Source organism: Lutra lutra, chromosome 2 (assembly GCF_902655055.1).
Source record: "Lutra lutra chromosome 2, mLutLut1.2, whole genome shotgun sequence".
NCBI classification, from domain to species: Eukaryota; Metazoa; Chordata; class Mammalia; order Carnivora; family Mustelidae; genus Lutra; species Lutra lutra.
In genome coordinates, this window is record NC_062279.1 from 177,513,970 (window position 1) to 177,528,130 (window position 14,161).

General features: G+C 40.2%; 1 protein-coding gene and 1 pseudogene across 1 annotated transcript in view; both read left to right on the forward strand.

Annotated features, from left to right (window-relative positions):
• Positions 1 to 14,161, forward strand: part of LOC125094167 (sentrin-specific protease 2-like) — a 63,110-nt pseudogene that overhangs the window by 22,436 nt on the left and 26,513 nt on the right.
• The window catches only part of GRXCR1 (glutaredoxin and cysteine rich domain containing 1), a 44,106-nt gene continuing 42,794 nt past the window's right edge, over positions 12,850 to 14,161 (forward strand). The window contains exon 1 of the mRNA XM_047719956.1: positions 12,850 to 12,910. The gene's annotated coding sequence lies outside the window, so the exon portion shown is untranslated. The remainder of the gene's footprint in view (positions 12,911 to 14,161) is intronic.

The window sequence follows — 14,161 nt, forward strand, 5'->3', positions numbered from 1 at the left end:
TTTATCTGATATGTCCTTTGCAAATATCTTCTCCCATTCTGTCAGTTGTCTTTTGGTTTTGTTAACTGTTTCCTTTGCTGTGCAAAAGCTTTTGATCTTGATAAAATCCCAATAGTTCATTTTTGCCCTTGCTTCCCTTGCCTTTGGCGACGTTCCTAGGAAGATGTTGCTGCGGCTGAGGTCGAAGAGGTTGCTGCCTGTGTTCTCCTCAAGGATTTGGATGGATTCCTTTCTCACATTGAGGTCCTTCATCCATTTTGAGTCTACTTTCGTGTGTGGTGTAAGGAGATGATCCAATTTCATTTTTCTGCATGTGGCTGTCTAATTTTCCCAACACCATTTATTGAAGAGGCTGTCTTTTTTCCATTGGACATTCTTTCCTGCTTTGTCGAAGATTAGTTGACCGTAGAGTTGAGGGTCTATTTCTGGGCTCTATTCTGGGCTCTATTTCTGGGTCTATTCTGTTCTATTGATCTATGTGCCTGTTTTTGTGCCAGTACCATGCTGTCTTGATGATGACAGCTTTGTAATAGAGCTTGAAGTCGGGAATTGTGATGCACCAACTTTGACTTTCTTTTTCAATATTCCTTTGACTATTCGAGGTCTTTTCTGGTTCCATATAAATTTTAGGATTATTTGTTCCATTTCTTTGAAAAAAATGGATGGTACTTTGATAGGAATTGCATTAAATGTGTAGATTGCTTTAGGTAGCATAGACATTTTCACAATATTTATTCTTCTAATCCAGGAGCATGGAACATTTTTCCATTTCTTTGTGTCTTCCTGAATTTCTTTCATGAGTACTTTATAGTTTTCTGAGTATAGATTCTTAGCCTCTTTGGTTAGGTTTATTCCTAGGTATCTTATAGTTTTGGGTGCAATTGTAAATGGGATGGACTCCTTAATTTCTCTTTCTTCTGTTTTGTCATTGGTGTAGAGAAATGCAACTGATTTCTGTGCATTGATTTTATATCCTGACACTTTACTGAATTCCTGTACAAGTTCTAGCAGTTTTGGAGTGGAGTCTTTTGGGTTTTCCACATATAGTATCATATCATCTGCGAAGAGTGATAGTTTGACTTCTTCTTTGCTGATTTGGATGCCTTCAATGTCCTTTTGTTGTCTGATTGCTGAGGCTAGGACTTCTAGTACTATGTTGAATAGCAGTGGTGATAATGGACATCCCTGCCATATTCCTGACCTTAGTGGAAAAGCTTTCAGTTTTTCTCCATTGAGAATGATATTTGTGGTGGGTTTTTCATAGATGGCTTTGATGATATTGAGGTATGTGCCCTCTATCCCTACACTTTGAAGAGTTTTGATCAGGAAGGGATGCTGTACTTTGTCAAATGCTTTTTCAGCATCTATTGAGAGGATCATATGGTTCTTGTTCTTTCTTTTATTAATGTGTTGTATCACATTGATTGATTTGCGGATGTTAAACCAACCTTGCAGCCCTGGAATAAATCCCACTTGGTCGTGGTGAATAATCCTTTTAATGTACTGTTGAATCCTATTGGCTAGTATTTTGGTGAGAATTTTTGCATCTGAGTTCATCAAGGATATTGGTCTGTAGTTCTCTTTTTTGATGGGATCCTTGTCTGGTTTTGGCATCAAGGTGATGCCGGCCTCATAAAATGAGTTTGGAAGTTTTCCTTCTATTTCTATTTTTTGGAACAGTTTCAGGAGCATAGGAATTAGTTCTTCTTTAAATGTTTGATAGAACTCCCCCGGGAAGCCGTCTGGCCCTGGGCTTTTGTTTGTTTGGAGATTTTTGATGACTGTTTCAATCTCCTTACTGGTTATGGGTCTGTTCAGGCTTTCTCTTTCTTCCTGGTTCAGTTGTGGTAGTTTATATGTCTCTAGGAATGCATCCATTTCTTCCAGATTGTCAAATTTGTTGGCGTAGAGTTGCTCATAGTATGTTCTTATAATTGTCTGTATTTCTTTGGTGTTGTGATCTCTCCTCTTTCATTCATGATTTTATTTATTTGGGTCCTTTCTCTTTTCTTTTTGATAAGTCTGGCCAGGGGTTTATCAATCTTATTAATTCTTTCAAAGAACCAGCTCCTAGTTTCGTTGATTTGTTCTATTGTTTTTTTGGTTTCTATTTCATTGATTTCTGCTCTGATCTTTATGATTTCTCTTCTCCTGCTGGGTTTAGGGTTTCTTTCTGGTTCTTTCTCCAGCTCCTTTAGGTGTAGGGTTAGGTTGTGTATCTGAGACCTTTGTTGTTTCTTGAGAAAGGCTTGTACCACTATATATTTTCCTCTCAGGACTGCCTTTGTTGTGTCTCACAGATTTTGAACTGTTGTGTTTTCATTATCATTTGTTTCCATGAATTTTTTCAATTCTTCTTTAATTTCCTGGTTGACCCATTCATTCTTTAGAAGGATGCTGTTTAGTCTCCATGTATTTGGGTTCTTTCCAAATTTCCTCTTGCTATTGAGTTCTAGCTTCAGAGCATTGTGGTCTGAAAATATGCAGGGAATGATCCCAATCTTTTGATACCCGTTGAGACCGGATTTAGGGCCCAGGATGTGATCTATTCTGGAGAATGTTACATGTGCACTGGAGAAGAATGTGTATTCTGTTGCTTTGGGATGAAATGTCTGAATATATCTGTGATGTCCATCTGGTCCAGTGTGTCATTTAAGGCCTTGATTTCCTTGTTGATCTTCTGCTTGGATGATCTGTCCATTTCAGTGAGGGGAGAGTTAAAGTCCCCTACTATTATTGTATTATTGTCGATGTGTTTCTTTGATTTTGTTATTAATTGGCTTATATAGTTGGCTGCTCCCACGTTAGGGGCATAGATATTTAAAATTGTTAGATCTTCTTGTTGGACAGTTCCTTTGAGTATGATATAGTGTCCTTCCTCATCTCTTATTATAATATTTGGCTTAAAATCTAATTGATCTGATCTAAGGATTGCCACTCCTGCTTTCTTCTGATGTCCATTAGCATGGTAAATTCTTTTCCACCCCCTCACTTTAAACCTGGAGGTGTCTTCGGGTTTAAGATGAGTTTCTTGTAGGCAACATAGATGGGTTTTGTTTTTTTATCCATTCTGATACCCTGTGTCTTTTGATTGGGGCATTTAGCCCATTAACATTCAGGGTAAGTATTGAGAGATATGAATTTAGTGCCATTGTATTGCCTGTAAGGTGACTGTTACTGTATATTGTCTCTGTTCCTTTCTGATCTACTACTTTTAGGGTCTCTCTTTGCTTAGAGGACCCCTTTCAATATTTCCTGTAGAGCTGGTTTGGTATTTGCAAATTCTTTCAGTTTTTGTTTGTCCTGGAAGCTTTTAATCTCTCCTTCTATTTTCAATGATAGCCTAGCTGGATATAGTATTCTTGGCTGCATGTTTTTCTTGTTTAGTGCTCTGAATATATCATGCCAGCTCTTTCTGGCCTACCATGTCTCTGTGGATAAGTCTGCTGCCAGTCTAATATTTTTACTATTGATTGTTACTGACTTCTTTTCCCAGGCTGCTTTCAGCATTTTCTCTTTGTCACTAAGACTTGTAAATTTTACTATTAGGTGATGGGGTGTGGTCCTATTCTTATTGATTTTGAGGGGGGTTCTCTGAACCTCCTGGATTTTGATGCTTGTTCCCTTTGCCATATTGGGGAAATTCTCTCCAATAATTCTCTCCAATATACCTTCTGCTCCCCTCTTTCTTTCTTCTTCTTCTGGAATCCCAATTATTCTAATGTTGTTTTGTCTTATGGTGTCACTTATCTCTCGAATTCTCCCCTCATGGTCCAGTAGCTGTTTGTCCCTCTTTTGCTCAGCTTCTTTATTCTCTGTCATTTGGTCTTCTATATCGCTAATTCTTTCTTCTGCCTCATTTATCCTAGCAGTGAGAGCCTCCATTTTGGATTGCACCTCATTAATAGCTCTTTTGATTTCAACTTGGTTAGATTTTAGTTCTTTTATTTTTCCAGAAAGGGCTTTTATATCTCCTGAGAGGGTTTCTCTAATATCTTCCATGCCTTTTTCGAGCCCGGCTAGAACCTTGAGAATCGTCATTCTGAACTCTATATCTGACATATTACCAATGTCTGTATTGATTAGTTCCCTAGCCTTCGGTACAGCCTCTTGTTCTTTTTTTTGTGGTGAAATTTTCCGCCTTGTCATTTTGTCCAGATAAGAGTATATGAAGGAGCAAGCAAAATACTAAAAGGGTGGCAACAACCCCAGGAAAATATGCTTTAACCAAATCAGCAGAGATCCCAACTCATGACGGGGGAGAAAGGGGATAAAAAGAGATTCAGAAAGAAAAAAAAAAAAAGAAACAATTAAAAAGAGAAAACGAATAAAGAAAAAATATAAAAAAGAAAAAATATATTAGATAAACTAGTTAAAAAACGTTAAAAAAAGAAAAGGGTAAAAGTTTAAAAAAAATTTAGCAGAAGAAGAGAGGAAAAAAAGTTGAAGGAAAAAAAGTTGAAGAAAAAAAAGTTTAACTGCAAGACTAAAGAATCATGGGGAGAAAGCCAAGAGTTCTGTGCTTTGCTTTCTCCTCCTTTGGAATTCCGCTGCTCTCCTAGATATTGAACCTGCACTCCTTGGTGGGTGAACTTGGTCCTGGCTGGGTTTCTTGTTGATCTTCTGGGGGAGGGGTCTGTTGTCGTGATCTCAAGTGTCTTTGCCCCATGCGGAATTGCACCGCCCTTACCAGGGGCCGGGCTGAGTAATCCGCTCGGGTTTGCTTTTGGGAGCTTTTGTTCCCTGAGCGCTTTTTGTAGAATTCTGGAGGATGGGAATGAAAATGGTGGCCTCCTGGTATCCGGCCCAGAGGAGCCGAGAGCTTGGGGCCCCACTCCTCAGTGTGCTCTCAGAGAACAGTGCCCACCTACTCCTGTCTCCCTGGCCTCCGGCCACGCTCTGAGCTGACTGAGTCCACGACAGGTTCAAGGTAACCCCGAGCTGAGAGCTCACTCCTCGGCTCTGTCTCTTTAGCTGGCTTCCCCGTTCTAATACCGTAAGCTCTGCGACACTCAGATACCCCCATCCTTCTGTGACCCTGTGTGACCCGAGGCCACGCTGACCCCGCGTGGGCTTCACCCCGGTTAAGCCTCTGTAGCGATGTCCCTCAGCGGAACAGACTTTTAAAAGTCCTGATTTTGTGCTCCGTTGCTCGCCGCTTGCCGGGAGCCGGCCCCCCCCCCCCCCCCGCGGTCTATCTTCCCGTCGCTTTGGATTCACTTCTCCACCAGTCCTACCTTTCAGAAAGTGGTTGATTTTCTGTTTCTAGAATTGCTGTTCTTCTTCTCTTCGATCTCCCATTGGATTTGTAGGTGTTTGCAATCTTTAGATAAGCTATCTAGCTGATCTCTTGCTACCTGAAGTAGTCTCAGCCTGCTACTTCTCCGCCATCTTGACTCCCAACTCTCTGTTTACAATTTCTAATGGCTTTCCATCTTACACAGAGTCAAAGTGGAAAAGCATTGTAATCCCTTCATAGGCCCTACTAAATCTATCCTTTCTGATTTTATCCCACCTGATCTAACTTCATGTTATCTACTGGTCTCTTTCATCTGGTATCACTGGCTTCTTTGCTGTTCCTTGAACACCCTAGGCATGCTTCTACCTCAGGAGCCTTGAACTTGCTTTTCCCTTTTCCTCTAGTTCCCTGCATGGCTCATGTCCCTCAGCTCCTTCAGATCCTTACTCAGATGTTACCTTTCAAGAAGGTCTACCCTAGCCATTCTGTTTAAAATTGGAAACTTGGGGCGCCTGGGTGGCTCAGTGGGTTAAAGCCTCTGCCTTCGGCTCAGGTCATGATCCCAGTGTCCTGGGATTGAGCCCCGCATCAGGCTCTCTACTCAGCCGGGAGCCTGCTTCCTCCTCTCTCTCTGCCTGCTTCTCTGTCTACTCGTGATCTCTGTCTGCCAAATAAATAAATAAAATCTTTAAAAAATAATAAAATTGGAAACTTTATTTGCCAACATGATATTTTCTTTGCTTATTTTGTCTTTCTCCATAGCACTCATTTAACAATTAATATTTAATTATTTTAGTATGTATTTTCTTTTTTAGTCTATTTCCACAAGGATGTAAGCTCTAGGAAGGCAGGGATTTTTGCTCATTTTCTTCATCCTGTATCTTTAGTGCCAAAAATAGTGCCTGGCATGGAGTAAACATTTAATGTATATGTGTTAAATGAATGAATGAATAAATAGTCATCTTTTTGGTGTTTCAGGCATCTAGGCAGCTATAAAGATGGTTACATTAAAGGCAATAGATGTATTCTTTCCTAATCTTCTTTATCTTTTATTCTGTTTATAGTGTCTCCCAAACTCAGAAGTCTGAGTAGAGCCAATGTACAATAGGAAACTATGGAAGGCTCTGATGTTTATTAACTACTGAATGAAATGAAAATTTTAAAAAAATTTTGTTTATTTTTTATTTTTTAATTTAATTTAATTTTTTCAGTGTTCCAAGATTCATTGTTTAGGCATCGCACCCAGTGCTCCAGGCAATACGTGCCCTCCTTAATACCCACCACCAGGCTCACCCAACCCCCCACCCCCCTCCCCTCCAAAAGCCTCAGTTTGTTTCTCAGAGTCCAGAGTCTCTCGTGCTTCATCTCCCCCTCTGATTTCCCCTAATTCACTTTTCCTTTCCTTCTCCTAATGTCCTCATGTTATTTCTTATGCTCCACAAGTAAGTGAAACCATATGATAATTGACTCTCTGCTTGACTTATTTCACTCAGCGTAATCTCCTCCAGTCCCATCCATGTTGATACAAAAGTTGGGTATTCATCTTTTCTGATGGAGGCATAATAAATACTCCATTGTATATATGGGCCATATCTTCTTTTTCTATTCATCTGTGACCCTGAAGTAGCACTGCTGGGTATCACCACAAAGATCCAGATGTAGTGAATGTAGTTTTTTTAAATTTTTAAAAAGAGTTTATTTGACAGACAGAGATCACAAGTAGGCAGAGAGGCAGGCAGAGAGAGGGGGGCAAAGCAGGCTCCTTGCCAAGCAGAGAGCCCGATGCGGGGTTCGATCCCAGGACCCTGAGATCATGACCTGAGCCGAAGGCAGAGGCTTCACCCACTGAGCCACTCAGGTGCCCCTGTAGTTTTTTTTAAGGTCACTTGGAGAGGTAGAACTAAGTAGAAGGAAGAGTATTCATTATAGACATTATTTGATTTGGGGATATCTTCTACTTAGGTAGAAGATTCAATTGTGTAAATGAAGTGACAGAAGGCAATGAAGATGTAACTGTCCAAATGTCTTGATTACATTCTTATGACTGAAATCCACTAGTAGAGATACATAAACATTGCAGTTTCTGCTAACATTGAATACCTGGGAGATATAACAGGCTATTAACAGTGATTTTCATGCAATTATAAATTTGTTCTAATAATATTTCTACTCTAGTTTTTGCCACATTCATTTTATTAATATAGTTCTTTTTGTTCATTTTATTAATCTTCCTTGGCTAATTCAAATACCATCAAAAAAGAAAATTCACACCACGCTTCCCCTCAAAAACATACTCTTTCTTAGTTAATTGCTGTCATTGTATTTAGCAAGCCATTGCTGCAAAAAAAGCTAAGATTTTTATGGCAAAAGTTTTCGAACCTAGGGCAACTGTAAATCTCAAGTACATTGTCACAAAATTGTCTATATTTATAATTAATTTGAAAATTAGAGCCAGTAATTTGGGTCTGATTCATTTGAGATATATTTATTTATGTCTTCCTAATATTTAGGACATATTGGCCATTCATTAGAACTTCTCTCAATATCATTTGTCTTTGATTGGGAACTTCCGAATTCAGCTTGTCTTACCAAACTAGACCTAGTTTGCAATGTATTCAAAGTAACTTTATTTTATATGGGTTATAAGTAGCGAATGAAAAGCAAGCATAAGTTAATGTTTTTGGCTTGAAGTACAGAATATTTCAGAACATAAATAAATTTTCTTAGTGTGTGGTTATAATGATACTATATAAAGGCAGTTGGTCTAAAAATGCTGTTTTTTTCTTAAAGGAGATAGCAGGCAAAAACAACATCATAAAAATACATTGTATTTGCACCCCATAATTCTACAGATCATGTTAACTTCAGAATTTCTGCATAAAAACAGTATATAGTATTATTTTGGACTCAGGTCTTGCTCACTAACTAGCGGGGAAGCTCATACCCTGATCTTTCCCATTCGGACTGGCGGTTTTGTGAGTTTTTCACATGTGCTCTAAACATTCTCTTTCTAGAGAGAGAGTGCTACAAGAATTGAGGGAAAAGTGGGTAGGGATGAGCACATTCCTAGAAATGGGAACATTTACTGCTCACTGCTGACATTACTATGTATTAGTAAATATGCAGTGTCTTAGAAATACAGTTCCTGTGACCAGCACCTATCTTACCTCTCCTCTGCTTCCCAATAACCCATGCTTCACTTTTCAACTTGCTTTTAAAAGGACATCATCTTGGGCATGTGGGTGGCTCAGTCCATTAAGCATTTGCCTTTGGCTTAGGTCATGATCCCAGGGTCCTGGGATTGAGGCCCGTGTTGGACTCCCTGCTCAGTGGGGAGCCTGCTTCTTCCTCTACCTGCTGCTCCCCCTGCTTGTGCACTCTCTCTCTCTCTTTGACAAATAAATAAATAAAATATTTAAAAGGATATCATCCTAATCTATATATATGAGGAGAGACAGTGGTGGAGGCAGCTGGTGGAAGGTAGAATTAGGTAGAAACTAGGAGCAGGCAGAAGCAGGAGTCAGGTTGAATGAAGCCAGATAGAAACTAGTGGAGAAAAGTCAAGTAAAGTGAAGGTTATAGAGGCAGAAAAGTTCAAACAGTGACAAGTTGTCCCGAATACACAGAGGCTCAGACTGCTCGAGGTGACACTTGGGAAGTAGGTGGAGACTGTGGTGTGATATGCTTCTGACCTCAGTTTCCTATCCTCCTTGGGACCATGCGCTTGAAGCTCTGCTCTTCTCTTTGGAGAGTCTGTGTCCTTTCCAGGCCTGCAGTGTTCACATGTCTCGCGGAGTCTTGGGTTGTCCTGGTCCCTTTTTTCCCCTACAGAACATTCTAGCTCAGGGTTCTAAACCTTGAGAGATTTGTTCCAGATGATTTGGTGATGTATATATGCCAAGGGATCAGTAGGTCCTACAGTGTAGGCCCCCTCTTCCAAACTAGTTCTGTGAAACTTATATTGACTCAACGAAGTGAAATGGGAATTTCAGACAGATCAGAAAGGAGACAATTTGGATAGATAATTTGGTCTTTGATGCCTCTGGAATTCCATCTCATAAGAGATCGTTCTAAAGTGTTCAACATTCAGAGAAGAGATTTACCTCAGAATCATAGGATTTTATAGCTAAAGAGGGATTATTTCTGCCAATACTTCCTAATCTCCTAATCGCTTCCTGTGCATGTCTCCACAGCAGGTGCTCACGTAATGTTTGTTAACAAACAACATTGGCAGAGAAAGAAACGTTTCTGTTTTAGAATGACATCTGGTGTCAGTATTTGTGATGTGCACAACATAGTTGGTAAAATCCATAGTTGAAATAGAAAAGCAACTTTTTACAGATGTTGTGGGACTGGATTGTTATCAGATATTGGCACTTCAGTGGGTCGGTTTAATTCTCATTTGGTTGCTATAGGTACAGCATTTTTATAGCAGGCTCTATCTAGGAATGGGGGAAGTAAATCGACTACTGAAAGGATTTTAAGGCTGCTGGAAAAGCCCTCTGCCATCTGCTCCCTAAAATACTTCTCTTGTTTTCCGATGCTTGAAATTTCACAAATGGAGTTTCAGATTTCCTCTTATGTTTCCTTTCCCTCTGAACACAAAATAACCATATAGATTCACCTGGGGAGGTACTAAAAACATCGCCATGCTTGGACCCGACCCCAGTGTCTGCTCTTATTAGTCTGGGTTAGGGCCCAAGTACTGGTGTTTGTTAAAGCCCCTAGGTAACTTTAATGGGCATCAGGGTTGATCAGCGCTGTCGGTGGGACACTAAGATGTGCCCATTTGCACCCGAGATAGCTGAGTATGGGCATTTTGCTTTTGTTTTAGATCAGCTATCTTCCTGAAAACCAGGCTACTAGAGGGGAGAAAGGCAGTAAAGAAAGAGAATTCTGGACACTAAGGGAAGCCAAGTGGTCAAAACCAAAGACTCAGAGTGGAAGACATGGGGTTTCTGTCTTCCAAGTGCTGTCCATTTCACTGTGCCAGAAGGCCAGCCTTGTTTGTATTGATGACAAACAGTGAAAAAATGCCAAGCAGAAGCGTCTGTTGCCTCCCTCCCCCTCCCTGGGGCATTCCAGCAGCCATCCATGTGTAGGACGGGGCTCAGGGAAAGGGCACGCACTCTGATCTGGAGGCAGCCCAGGGAGTTTTAAGATGCTGTCGCCATAGTTGCTGTTGCTCTGCAAACCTATCCAGGAGGTGCATCGTCTCTCCTTTGATTGGAAGTTTCAGATTAATGGGCCTGAAAATCGAATTAGCTCAGTGACTGTTCAAAGATCCGTGGTGATATAAAAACAAGCCAGCACAGAAACCATCCGTGGTTAGTTGCCCAGAAGCTTTTCGGCTTGGAGTTTTCAGGGTTAAAGTGAATCTGAAATGGTAATACAACACGGGCAGATCAAGGTGGCGGTTATAGCTAAAATGTTACAAAATATTCCCAAGTGTCAAATGTCTTGGAGTGAGCAACCAATACCTAGACATTCTTTCTTCCCAGCTAGCAGTCCTTTGCTTTTCTTTGCTTAGATACTCCTCAAGTTTTCAAAACAGCAAGAGTGGTCAAAGAAAATACATTAATTGAAAGTGGGGTAAAGGGAGTCTTTGCGGGGAGTTAACATATCCTTTTAAATTGCCAGAGGTCCTAGAAATGTTTTCCCCCTATAATCAAAAACTGAGACGTCTCATTAAGTTGGCTCCCTGAACGTGCTTTGGAATGGGTCCCTCCAGGAGTGGATTTCCCTGTAGTAAATCTAGCATGCCCCTCTCTCTACACTAGTTTTCTGGGGCCCTAGAAGTGAGTTCTTTTTCTTTTCTCTCTTCTTTCCTTTCTTCCTTCCTTCCTTCCTTCCTCCCTTCTTCCCTTCCTTCCCTCCCTCCCTCCCTCCCTCTCTCTTTCTTTAGATTTATTATTTATTTATTTCAGAGAGAGAGCAAGAGAGAGAGAGAAAGCACGAGTCGAAGGGCAGAGGGAGAGAATCTTGAGCAGGGCTAAGCATGGAGCCTGATGCGGGTCTCGAATGCATGACCATAAGATCATGACCTGAGCGAAAACCAAGAGTTGGATGCTTAACCCACTGCGTTACCCAGGCAGCCCTAGCAATGAGTTCTAATGGTCATATGTTTTGTAAAATTTGAAAAACATAAGGTGTTTTAACAGCAATCAGTTAAGACTACTTGTTCCCCCTCCAGAATTCTCTCCTGCTGTGTGGGGTCAGAGAATACATTTTTTGGGAGGATCTGATGAGGGGAATTTATGAGCTACTTTGCATAGTTTGCTGTCATCTGAGAATATACCTACATGATTGCTCATCTCCCTGGCATATGCATAAACTAACCAAACCATGCCCACTGTATGATGTGTCTGGCATCTTGACTTAAAAGCACAGTAGTAAGCAATAAACCAGCTCCTGAAACATGTAGGAAAAGGGGTAAAACAAACCTTGGAATATATGGAGCCTGAAACTACTCTGGAAAATTCTCCCAACTGTCCTTCAGATGCGGAAAATTGTAAATGGGGGTTCACACTGACACCTAACTAAAGCTGTTCTTTCTAGTCAATAACTCTCCATCTTTTTTTTTTGATGAGAATTATATGAAATAGAATTTGTAGAAATTCCTGTGTTTATAGAGCATAAACCGAAAGCATAAACCTAGTTAGTAGGACTAACTGCAGAGTTGCACATTTTGCACATTCCAGCACATCAGATGGAATGTCTTACCTTAGTATAGTTTGGCAGTTCCAGATAAAATTGTCTTCCATAAAGTAAAACAATCGACTATGCTCAAAGAAAGACTGACTTATTCTGCTAGTCTCTGTATTTAGGTATGTTTCAAAATTGTGCATGAAGAAGTGATCAAAAAGAATGCAGCAAAAAAAAAAAAAGTAGGACAAGGTAGTGTAGAGAGGTATTTCTGGAAGGAGATAATAAATATATTATTTTTCAGGGTTTTGTAATGTTTTAATTTTTTTAAGATTTTACTTATTTATTTAGAGCATGAGAGGGGGAAGGGGCAGAGGGAGAGGGAGAGAGAGAATTTCCAGCAGACTCTGAGCTGAGCATAGAGCCTGATGCAGGGCTTGATCTCACAACCCTGGGATCATGACCGGAGCCAAAATCAAGAGCTGGATGCTTCACTGACTGAGCTACCCAGGTGCCCCTGGAATGTTTTTGTTTTTAGTCAGCTTGAAAAATTTTATAATTTGCTGTGACTTCTTTTATTCTAACTAAATAGCCCTGTTACACTTAATCTTATATTCTCAATTTTGAATTCTTAAAGAAGGAGCTTCCAAATTGTGTTAAGTGGCAGGCTGCACAGAGTGTCGATCTACCCCCTGTCTTTCTGCGGCAGCCATTTTCTCATGGTATGGACAAGCTGTAAAGTGTGAGTATAGAAGGGAATCGTGGCCCCTGAGCTAATACTTTTCTGCTTGGTCAAGAATCAGAAACTAGGTTGTCTTCTGAACTCTGCCATTTATTGGCCAGATGGTCAGACCCATATCTCTGAGGGAAGGGAAAGGGGAGAGAAATGTTATTTAATGAGCATCCAGTAGTAAAATGCCAGGATCCTACCAGTACTTTTTCTTTATACAGTATCTCACTTCATCTTCACAACTGGTTTTACGAGTGTGGAGGAAGCTGTGATGAATGGAAAGATGGAGAACTTCTGTGAGTGAGCACTCTGGAATTACAATGTATATCTGTCTGGCTTTATGGACGGTGGATTTTTGTACTGACTTATAGATTTAAGACTCTAAGCTTCCTCAGCTATAAAATGAGGGTAATTAGGTCTTATTTACCTGCTTCCTGGGGTTGTGTCAGCCATCAGTTGAGGGAGCCTGTGAGAAAGCACTTTAGATATTATTCTATAAATATGAAATAACATTAATATCTGAGGATTGGAATGCAGCCTGTACGATTTGAGGTATTCAGTTATTTAACAACTCTGAGACACTGTGGCAAGGGGGGGCTTCTTAAATATGTTTCCCAGGTAGTGGTATGGCATGTGTTCTATGCCAACTACCTAGGGTTAGCTGTTTCCTGCTTGGACCCCAACAGGGATGTGTCTCTTCCTACTAAATATGTTCTTGGTTCCACATCCAGGTAGAGAACAGAAGTGTAGAAGGATAATCACAATAGTAAAAAGAGATACAGAGCTTAGAGCTGAGTTTGGAGAAAAAAAATGGCACTGAATACACAGCCTATGAGAGGAAGTCATCATCCAACAAAAGCAATTATTATAGATTTGGTCATTTCCATGAACCTTGTACCTTTGTGGCATCTCAGAATAATATGGTCAAAGTATTAAAGGCTCAAATAACAAGATTACCACCAGAATTTTCAAGAAGATAAATCCAAATCGGACCAAAACAGAATTTCTCTTGGTGGGTTGGGTAAGGAAGAGTAATTCCTGATAATTCATGACTAAGAAGGAAGTTTGGTTAGCCTCAAAGATGACACTGTTGAGTTATTTAAAGAAAGTTTTGTACATGTTCAGCATAAGTGTATCTGAATATAGATGGTTTCTTCTGTTTAGTAGTCCTCAAAGAAACCACTGTTATTCTTCAAGGGATATGAATATAAAAGTCATCGTACATATTTCCGTAGACAGGTGCTTGAACTAGGTAGATCATACCTGGTTATTGTAGTCAAGATCCTGCCTTCTGTACGAGGTAGAACAGGGTCAGAAAAAGTACTCGACAAAGCATGTTACTGCCTGGGTTGCACAACAGGGAAGAGGGAGAGGCAGGTTCGATCCCTTGATGCCTTTCCAGATGGAAACTCTAAAAATATATTTTGAAACTTTTATGTAGTGGAGGTGGTAAAAAAAACGTTTTCTAGGAAATTATATGGACAGAGACATGTATCCATTCATTAATACCAACCAAAATATTTGTCACACTCTTTGCTATTTTATCT